The sequence below is a fragment of the Anomaloglossus baeobatrachus genome, chromosome 7, assembly GCF_048569485.1.
Source record: "Anomaloglossus baeobatrachus isolate aAnoBae1 chromosome 7, aAnoBae1.hap1, whole genome shotgun sequence".
In the NCBI taxonomy this organism is placed as follows: domain Eukaryota; kingdom Metazoa; phylum Chordata; class Amphibia; order Anura; family Aromobatidae; genus Anomaloglossus; species Anomaloglossus baeobatrachus.
Genome location: NC_134359.1, coordinates 185960106 through 185971117, shown reverse-complemented (window position 1 = coordinate 185971117; position 11012 = coordinate 185960106). Strand labels below are relative to the sequence as shown.

Genomic DNA, 11012 nt, shown 5'->3' with positions numbered 1-11012 from the left:
TATACAGATATAAACAATGGTCACGTTCCCACTTTGGTGGGAGGGTAATTAGGAATCTATCAGGCAGCGCTGTCTGTACATGACCGAGGGAGATCAGTGGCCCACAGTCACTCGCATCTGTTTCAGTTGTCTGCCCACACTCCATCTGGCCAGGCTGGGTGCCCTGTGTTTGATGCGGGGCATGCCTATAAGCGTAATAGCGGTGATCAGTGGCCAAAAACGTCACCCTTTTGATAACACCCTTCGGTGCCCACTCAACACCCATATTGGGCCACCTTCATGGCTGATTTTAAGTGCATTTACCTGAGGGCACACAGTCTCTAATTATTGGGGTCATTTCATTTCTGCTTCTTATTCAATGTATCAAAACAAAGAATAAAATGTAGTAATTCAAATCAGACCCCAAGTTCAGCAGGGTGGCAGAGGGTGGCAGAGGGTGGCAGAGGGTGGCAGAGGGTGGCAGCCATGAGGGACCCGAGTGGGGTGTTTTATGAAAGGAGCCACGTGACTCAGCTAACCAATGAGAGCCGCCGGCTCAGCACGAGGAGTAAACATTTCCTGACCACTATTTTCCCTCCACTGTATTACGGAAGCCTCGTCCCATCCGCTTACAGACCACGTGACGTCACTAGACCTATCGCAGACACTCAGTGGTAGACACCACCTTTCCACTGAGGCGCTAAGGCAGTCGGGAATTGTAGTCAATGGGAGAGGTGTGCGTTCTCTAATGGCCGGCACTTTGGAACCTCGGGGATCTACGAATAAGGTCAGGGGGGCCTCCGGGCGCCGTGTATGTGACTGTGGGCTGGACACGTGTGAAGGTGCAATGCGGCGTGACCCGCGCCATAATGAACAAGCCGGGACAGACCGGCCTTTGTCCTCTACCCCCTCTGTGCCCCGCTGAGAGGTGGGCGCTGTAGTGTGCCCGGCCTCCTTCACATGCGGCATTGCACGTCACGATACAGCAGTCCGCTGTTTGTGCGTGTCCTGCGCCCACGTGTGACAAGAATGCCTCATGTGATTGCTTATGGCAGTCCTCCCAGCCTGTGCCCCTCACACTCCAGGGTGCTGCGGGGTTACCTATGGCTGTACCAGGGTGCTGCGGGGTTACCTATGGCTGTACCAGGGTGCTGCGGGGTTACCTATGGCTGTACCAGGGTGCTGCGGGGTTACACATGGCTGTGCCAGGGTGCTGTGGGGTCACCTATGGCTGTGCCAGGGTGCTGTGGGGTCACCTATGGCTGTGCCAGGGTGCTGTGGGGTCACCTATGGCTGTGCCAGGGTGCTGTGGGGTCACCTATGGCTGTGCCAGGGTGCTGTGGGGTCACCTATGGCTGTGCCAGGGTGCTGTGGGGTCACCTATGGCTGTGCCAGGGTGCTGTGGGGTCACCTATGGCTGTGCCAGGGTGCTGTGGGGTCACCTATGGCTGTGCCAGGGTGCTGTGGGGTCACCTATGGCTGTGCCAGGGTGCTGTGGGGTCACCTATGGCTGTGCCAGGGTGCTGTGGGGTCACCTATGGCTGTGCCAGGGTGCTGTGGGGTCACCTATGGCTGTGCCAGGGTGCTGTGGGGTCACCTATGGCTGTGCCAGGGTGCTGTGGGGTCACCTATGGCTGTGCCAGGGTGCTGTGGGGTCACACATGGCTGTGCCAGGGTGCTGTGGGGTCACACATGGCTGTGCCAGGGTGCTGCGGGGTTACCTATGGCTGTACCAGGGTGCTGCGGGGTTACACATGGCTGTGCCAGGGTGCTGTGGGGTTACACATGGCTGTGCCAGGGTGCTGCGAGGTTACACATGGCTGTGCCAGGGTGCTGCGAGGTTACACATGGCTGTGCCAGGGTGCTGCGGGGTTACCTATGGCTGTACCAGGGTGCTGCGGGGTTACACATGGCTGTGCCAGGGTGCAGTGGGGTCACCTATGGCTGTGCCAGGGTGCTGTGGGGTCACCTATGGCTGTGCCAGGGTGCTGTGGGGTCACCTATGGCTGTGCCAGGGTGCTGTGGGGTTACACATGGCTGTGCCAGGGTGCTGTGAGGTTACACATGGCTGTGTCAGGGTGCTGTGGGGTCACCTATGGCTGTGCCAGTGTGTTGCGGGGTCACCTATGGTTGTGCCAGTGTGTTGCGGGGTCACCCATGGCTGTGCCGGGGTGCTGCGGGGTCACCCATGGCTGTGCCGGGGTGCTGCGGGGTCACCCATGGCTGTGCCGGGGTGCTGCGGGGTCACCCATGGCTGTGCCGGGGTGCTGCGGGGTCACCCATGGCTGTGCCGGGGTGCTGCGGGGTCACCCATGGCTGTGCCGGGTCACCTGTGGCTAACTGGCTACGTCCCATTCAGGAGACCTGCGGTCAGCCCGGCACTGGGGGCAGTGATGATAAATTATGGCCCCCCGAATCCAGCCTGATTTGCAGAAAAGTCACGCTGTGATTTTATGTCTGCAGTTTGGTTTCCACCACTAATGCTGGGCTCCCCACACGTTTGTGGCGCTGTCGGGATCGAAACCCAGACTGAGCGGGACTCGCTATGCTCCATCAGGCCTCCGTACCGACAGTGTCCCTTTTTTAGATGGACAGAAAGTGTGGTGGACAGAGGCAGAACAGAGGTCGGACACTCCCCGTCCCTTTTTGTGGCTTCACATGCAGCTCCCTGACAGTGCCACAAAACTTTTGTACGATAAGAACAGAATGTGAACACGGCCTTACTCCCAGATGGGTAATGTGTGATATACTGATATATATATATATATATATATATATATATATATATATATATATATATATATATATATATATATATATATATATATATATATATATATATATGATAATTTTTTTTTTTTTTAAATTATGCAATTCATTCCCATTGACGGTTTGTTAATGCAGTTTCACAATGCATGATGTCCATGGTGTTGTATCGCTCTAGCTTTATACCTTCTCTCTATTATCCACTTATGATCTGAGCTTCAGAAACCTTATCGGAACTTGTACATGAAATCTATTCACGCCGGTGATCTAACTACCAGTTTTCTCTCCAAATTCACAACCAGAAAAACTGAATAATTGCTATAATTGTTTTTCTTTTCTGAAATTCTGCCTCATTTAAAGGGTTAGGCCTCTTTCACATTTCGTATTGATGGCTGTTTGGTTGTCCTGTCGGGGCTTCCGTCCAAACCCCCTGCAAAACGGGTTGCGGATGCATGCGCCGACGGGGCCATTGACTATAATGGTGCAGACGGAGTCAGTGTGTGCTTTGTCGTGCACCATTTTTTAGTATACGTTAACTGGAGACAGACATCCAGACACAGTCTGCTACGTCTGTGTGTCCGCCTCCGGAAAGCGTATACTCCCAAAAATGGTGTAAAACAGAGCATACGGTGACTCCATCTGCACCGTTATAGGTCAATGGCTCCATCACCGCATGCGTCTGAAACCAGTTTTGTGGGGAGTTCGGACGGAAGCCCCAACGGGGTCACTGAACGGAGATCACAACGCAGTGTGCAAGTGGCCTTATTCTCGCGTTTGAAATGTATCCCCTTTCCATTCATGGAGAGGCTGTAACTTTCTGATTCCTGGGGTTCCTTCCACTGTGCCCCCCGGCTATCCTGAGAACCGGGGCTCTGAAGAGGTTGATCCCGCACATTGCTTAATAGGTGCTCCTGAGATTACCGAGGCACTGCGCTCAGCTGGTCTCCCACACCCCCATTAGAATGAGTGGGGCAGCAGTGCACGTGGTCGGCCTCCGCTCCATGCAGCCTCTGCTCTTCATACCCAGCCCCAGTGGTTGAAAAGCTTGAGCCTCCACCTACAAATTGGTCAGATGTATGGGCCTTTGTAGCATTTTATATCCTTTATAGATGTGTTTGCTCTCCGTGTAATAATGTCCCCACCCTGGTCCCCTTCATGTAATAAGGACTCCCTTCCTGTAAATGTCCGCCCCTCCAGCCACCCACCCACCATGGGCCCCTTTCGGTAATAATGTCCACACCATGCCCTCCCTGGCCGCTTTATTGTGGAACGGGTGCCATCTTTGGGTCATCCTAATGCTGTCTGGTTTAATGCGTAAGTGAAGATTGGCATTTTGTTTTTTTGTTTCAGCAAAAGAATAGAAAACGACAGTCTAAAGTGTTAGGTGGCTATTGTGCGTTTTGTGGGGGGGGGGGGTTTATGCAAAAAAAGATAGGACATACAGTGATACTTCAGTTTTCGTTGATAATCCATCTGATTACAATCATTGGAAACAGTCAATTATTTCTATAGGAATCAATTTTAATCCAATGAATTTGGTTTAGACACTCTAAAATACATGCCAAAAACATTTTATAGAAAATAAAGTGTTTAATACTAAAAACAATAAGAAATTAATATACAACACTAATGTAAAGAATAAATACTTTTTATCTTACATTTCTTACAAAGATTTTGAAACTGACGAGCGTGTGCCACACAGAGCGGATAATGCATGGATCACCCTTTGTGGTCGCAAAATTAGCAGCGTAGTCACGTGGGACAAGCAGACAAAAACAAACGAAAACCAAGGGAAATTTTTAGTGGAAAAAAACAACAAAAACCGAAACCAACAATAACCGACGTCAACGAAAACCTAGGTACCACTGTATTATCGTACCATTGAAAAGAGGCATTGACTATTAATAAAACATAAGCAATGACTGTAAATTAGAGTGTAAGACTTCTCAAATCAGAAGATTTCCATCACAAAGTTTAAAATATAAAACAAAAGACTACAGAAATATATATTTTTTATATTCCCTATAGGGGTAATAAGTGAAATGGAGTATCCAGGTTTGAGCATAGTCTGCACTTGGTGAGAGCAGCATACTGACGGCGTGCAGTGTGCAAACTATCATGATTCTCCGGCGTTGTCGGTGTGAGCCGACTAGACGCATTTGGCTTCTTTTAGTTCACTTTTATTGAGAGAAGTTGGCATATGATCATATTCATGTATATCGCACTGGTAATATCGGGCAGTTGTATTGATGTGCACCTCGCTCGCTGTCATGATTCCGAAGTTGGGATGCACAGGGTGACTGCATTCCTTGTAAAGTAAACCTTATTCGCTTGCGTTGGAACATTTCTGTAATGCTTTGTTCAGTACACTTCAGCATTTTTGCATATCTGTGGTAAACCAACAGGCAATCTGTGAGGCTGGACTTTTGGCATTGCCTAATGGGCATTTAGCTGCAACAGGCAGGACCGGTAATCTGTTAGGTCCTGTGCTACCCTGCCCACTTCTTCTGGTAAAGGGCAAAACAAACTGTTACTTCCGACCAGTGATGTAATCAGAAACCACACTATTGCATCATTTTATTATAAGAATAAAGTTGTATTACATTCACATAACTGACGGTGACATTAAATCACTCCAGTTTTGGTGGGCACACACATTGAAGCTATGCGCCCACGATGCGTATTTGCATGCAGTTGTGCTGCGTATTGCACTGCAGCGTAACTGCATGCGTCCTGCGTCCTCAGCACAATCTATGAGGATTGTGCAAATTCCATCCCCACGTTGCATTTTAGAGCGCAGTGTTTCGGCTGCTGCCAAGACGCTGCGTTCTAAAAAGCAACATGTCACTTATTTTGTGCGTTTTGGCTGCAATGTCGCTCGCGCTCTGTCTGTCGCTCGCGCTCTGTCTGTCTGTCGCTCGCGCTCTGTCTGTCTGTCGCTCGCGCTCTGTCTGTCTGTCGCTCGCGCTCTGTCTGTCTGTCGCTCGCGCTCTGTCTGTCTGTCGCTCGCGCTCTGTCTGTCTGTCGCTCGCGCTCTGTCTGTCTGTCGCTCGCGCTCTGTCTGTCTGTCGCTCGCGCTCTGTCTGTCTGTCGCTCGCGCTCTGTCTGTCTGTCGCTCGCGCTCTGTCTGTCTGTCGCTCGCGCTCTGTCTGTCTGTCGCTCGCGCTCTGTCTGTCTGTCGCTCGCGCTCTGTCTGTCTGTCGCTCGCGCTCTGTCTGTCTGTCGCTCGCGCTCTGTCTGTCTGTCGCTCGCGCTCTGTCTGTCTGTCGCTCGCGCTCTGTCTGTCTGTCGCTCGCGCTCTGTCTGTCTGTCGCTCGCGCTCTGTCTGTCGCTCGCGCTCTGTCTGTCTGTCGCTCGCGCTCTGTCTGTCTGTCGCTCGCGCTCTCATACTCACCGATCACAGGCGCGGCGCTGCACGGCGTTCACACTGCAGTGGCTTCTCCAGCTTTTGAAAATGCCGGCCGCTCATTATTCCATCTCGTATTCACTGCTTCCCCCGCCCACCGGCGGGGGAATTTGCTGCAGTCAGACACGCCCCCACGCTGATTTGCTGCAGTCAGACACGCCCCCACGCTGAGTGACAGCTGTCTCACTGCAACCAATCACAGCTGCTGGTGGGCGGATTTATGTAGTGCAGTAAAATAAATTAAAAAAAAAAACGGCGTGCGGTCCCCCCCAATTTTGATACTAGCCAAGATAAAGCCACACGACTGAAGGCTGGTATTCTCAGGATGGGGAGCCCCACGTTATGGGGAACCCCCCAGCCTAAAAATATCAGCCTGCAGCCGCCCGGAATTGCCGCATCGATTAGATGCGACAGTCCCGGGACTCTACCCGGCTCATCCAGAATTACCCTGGTGCAGTGGCAATCTGAGTAATAAGGAGTTAATGGCAGCCCATAGCTGTCACTAAGTCCTACGTTAATCATTGCAGGCGTCTAAGACACCCACAATGATTAACCAGTAAGTAAAAGTAAATAAACACATACACCCAAAAAAATCCTTTATTTGAACTAAAAGACAAAAAACACCCTCTTTCACCACTTTATTAAAATCCCCAAACACCCCTCCAGGTCGTAATCCACACGAGGTCCCGCGACGCATCCAGCTCTGCTACATGAAGCTGACAGGAGCGGCATTGAACACCGCCGCCCCTGTGAGCTCCACGCAGAAACTAAAGTGAGTCGCACTGTCAGCGGAGACGTCACTCGGGTGACCCGCGGCCACAGGTCTCGGGTGGAGGACTTGAGCCGGCCGCGGGTAACCTGAGTGATGGCACAGGTGATCGCTCGGCTCACTGCGGTCACCGGTGAGTCCTTCACCTGTCATCGCAAATCAAGCCGCGGCACACGCACAGAGCCGCGCGATCTCAATGAAGTCGGGTCAAGTTCTTTCTGATCGCGCAGCACTGTCTCGCAGCCAGCCATGTGCTCTTTTTCACAGTGCGGTCCCACTCGGCTCTGCTGAAAGTCTATGGGGATGCAGCAGAGCCGAGTGGGACCGCACTGACAAAAATGTGTGTTCTGGATGCTTTTCCCATGGCAGAGCAATCATCCAGAACGCATGAATTCTGCAGGAATTCTGCAGTTACAATGCGTCTCAGAACGCAGCTTTTTGTCTGCGTTCTGAGACGCACATGCAGTGACTTACACGCTACGTAATAGAACGCAACGTGGGCACATAGCCTGACAGCGGTCTTGGGGTGCCATTGGGTTGTCATGGCAGCCAGGTGACTGCTTAAGACAGCATGGTTGCTATCTTGGGATGTGTGCAGGTGACACTATTGGGGCGGGTAAACCTGCTGAGCTTTTTAATAGTAAGGCCACGTGCACACTGAGTATTTGGTGAGGATTTTACCTCCAGATGTGTAAGCCGAAACCTGGGGTGAAACGGTCAGAGGCAAAGTTTAATAGAAATGTGTGCCACTTCTGCAATTTATACCCACTGCTGGTTCTTGTGTTGGTAATGGCTGCTTCTTCTCTGATGTTTTTTGCCTTTGTCCTATGTGAGACTTTTTTTTTTTTTTTTTCTTTTTTTCAGTATAGTGCAGGCTCTCGCAGGTTTGGGGACACTTGGGGGGTGGGGGGATGCCATTTTGGTGGCACGCTGTACTGCTAGTTTCTGGATGTTTTTTTTAAGCCATACCACAATGAAGAAACTGCTAGTGGTTTTTCAAGTAAGGCCATGTTCACACAGTGCATGTTCTGTTACTACAAAGATGCAGCGATTTTTGGCCACAAAAAACGCACCTGTGGCAAAAACGCATGCATTTTTTCTGCGTTTTACCGCATTTTGCCCAAAGCATTTTTAAAGTCAAATCTATTGACTGGAAGGGCTCAAATGCTGGAAAAACGCAAAAATAATTGCCATGCTGCATCTTCAAAAACGCAGCCAAAAAGATGCAGTGTGGACAGCAAAATAGAAATCTCCAGACTTTGCTGGGGGAAGGAAATGCATGCATGTTGGTGCATCTTTGAGATTTCAAAAACGCACCGAAAGGTGCACTGTGTGAACATAGCCTGAAACCTGGAAAGAGGCTGGAAAAGAGGCTGGGTGTCCTGAGACTTCCCATTCACCTGAGCATCTCCTCACTTCTTTTAACAGATTGGCGTTTTTCGGAATGTGAAGGTGTTAAAAGACTGAACATTTGCACAAGTCGTTTTTACGTAAAACTCTCAAACTCACACTTTGATTCCGAGAGGGTTTTAAACATTAGCAAAGTCCTTTATAATGCGAGCGTGTGTCTAAACTTCTTACTGCCCGTGATTGGGACATCATGGGTCTCCTGACAGGTTACTTTAGTATAATCCACTTTGTGAAGGGTAATAGTAGTTTTTGGTGATGTGCACGTTTACCAAGAGCAAGGAAAACAATGAATCACCTTTTCACCTGTTCATATAAAGGTCGCTGATATGGCTTAATTTATCATTACAAAACATGCCCTTTGGCATTTTTGTTTTGAATGGCTATAAACCATTTTTATTGAGCTATCCTTTACTGTTAGTAACCATTGCCAAGATTTGCTTAGCATATAGTCAGGCTTTGGATTTACTGCTTCCAAATGCGTGGTGTACGGAGGCCCAGAGGAAATGCAATATTCTAGACCCCTTCTCATTGAGATTTTTGCAGGATACAGTGCTCCATTTGCACTAGTCATATGGTCCTGACCTAATTGGCATGTTCAGCTGACTTGGGCTGCTTTCACACCTCCGGTTTTAGCAGAGCCGGCCAATCCGGCTCTAAAACCTATGCAACGGATGCGGCGACAATACCGCATCCTTTGCATAAGTTTTTGACATGCGGCCTGTCCGGTTTTTGCCGCTTGTGGCAGGCTACTGAACATGCGCAGTGGAAAAAAACGCATGCGGCGGCCGTATGTGTTTTTTGCCGCAGGACGCCATGCGGCGTCCATAGGCATGCATTGCAAATCGCACCGCATCAGCCGGATGCGGCGCAATGCGTTTTTTTTTTTTGCCAGACAAAAAATGTGCCAGGCAACATTTCATCCGGCCGCCGCATCGGCTAAATCTGCCGCATGCGGCAAAAAACGGACGGAACGCAAGCCCATGCGGCACAATGCAAGTAAGCAGGGGAACCACTGATTTGTGTTCCTTCCAGGACAGGGGCTCACAATTTGTATGGGAAATAGCACCAGTGAGATTATATTAAAATTTAACTTTTATTTTATTCCTTAAAACACACAAAAAGCAATATTAAAATACCAAAGGTTTGACCATGCAGGTCACAAATCACACACTGCCCAGAGCTGTATATAAAGCTCAAAAAGGGCTATAGATATGTCCCTTGGGCAAGGTAAACAATGGGACGGCTAAATCATGTGTTGAGAGCAAAGCGGGTTTACACTATCAGTGGATAGCACATAATCATAACGACAGTAGTTCCATTATGTTTAGACCAAGGTCATAAAATAACACAGGCAAAAGGATATATATTTACTTCCACTTCACAGAGGGTACGAAAAATATATACAAACTCCTATCACCTTTTGACTGTAATCAATACACAAATTAGGCAAAAAACAGGGAAGATCTCCCCCATTCAGATGATCTTCTGTTGCTTATCACAGCATCTCTTGCTGACAGGGCCCGGATGGGGCTTGGATTCCAGGTTGATGTAACTCACCCTAAACCCCATTGACTCCCGTCCTTACAAGGACGGTCCACAACTGAACCTATTGTTGTCCTTGTACAAAACAGCCCCACATGCCTCCCGACGCATTTCGTCACGTTTTAGTGACTCCTCAGGGGACCAAGCATGGGTTAGAAGTATCAGGGCCAGTGATGGTGTAATGCCTGCAAGGTCCACACACACCAAATGCTGCAAAAGAATACTATATGGCACTAATGTAATACGACACAATGTAAGTCTATGCAAAAAAACCCGCAACCGGCGGCAAAAAAAAGGTTGCGTTTTTTCTGCAAAGCGCCGGATTGTGCCGCCCAGGAAAAACCGGATGTGTGAAAGCAGCCTTAGCTTTACTTTAGTACAGACTTTTCACCTCTGCCTGCATATAATGATAATAATCATTTCTATTACGCCAACATAGTCTGCAGCGCTTTACAATTCAGAGGTTCATATACAAACACATTCATAAGTAAGTTATATAAGATACAATAATTAAAGCAAAGAAAAAGACAACCCTGCTTTTAAGAGCTTACAATCTACAATGCGGTGACACAAGGCACATGTGCTTATTTACAACTGTTCAGCCATCTTGAAGAAATGGGGGATAAAGGTTGCATGAGCCAGTCACCAGCCAATATTTGTAATGCTTTTGGGTATGGTGGAGTGTGACGGAGAACTCTATTCTGAGAAATAGTGGAGGGGCTCTATATGAATTGACTTCTATTAGGAAGGGTGATAGGCCACCAAAAAAGATGCGGTTCTGTGTACGCTGTGGATCACCCTAGTACCTTAGGGTAGAGCATTCCAGAGGATTGGTGCATCTTGGGAGAAGTCTTGGAGGCGGATGTGGGAGGTTTGGATTAGAGTGTATGTTAGCGGGGGGGGGGGTGTGGGGGGGTAGGGTGATAAACCGAGATAAGGGAGAAGATGTAGGGGGTACCATGCTGTGAAGAGCTTGTGGGTGAGAACAATCAATTTGAATTAGATCCTATAATGTATGGGCAGCCAGTGCAAAGACTGGCACAGAGCGGAAGCGTCAGAGTAACAAGTAGCCACATAGGTGACTCTGGTTGCTGCATTAAAGGGAAGGTGTCGTCCAAAAAAAAAAAAAATTAAATAACT

The 11012-nt window shown here is 49.1% G+C and overlaps 1 protein-coding gene across 1 annotated transcript in view; it reads left to right on the top strand.

Annotated features, from left to right (window-relative positions):
• The first annotated feature begins 606 nt into the window (after positions 1 to 606).
• SLC39A10 (solute carrier family 39 member 10) overlaps positions 607 to 11012 on the top strand; it is a 95543-nt gene continuing 85137 nt past the window's right edge. The window contains exon 1 of the mRNA XM_075317839.1: positions 607 to 766. The gene's annotated coding sequence lies outside the window, so the exon portion shown is untranslated. The remainder of the gene's footprint in view (positions 767 to 11012) is intronic.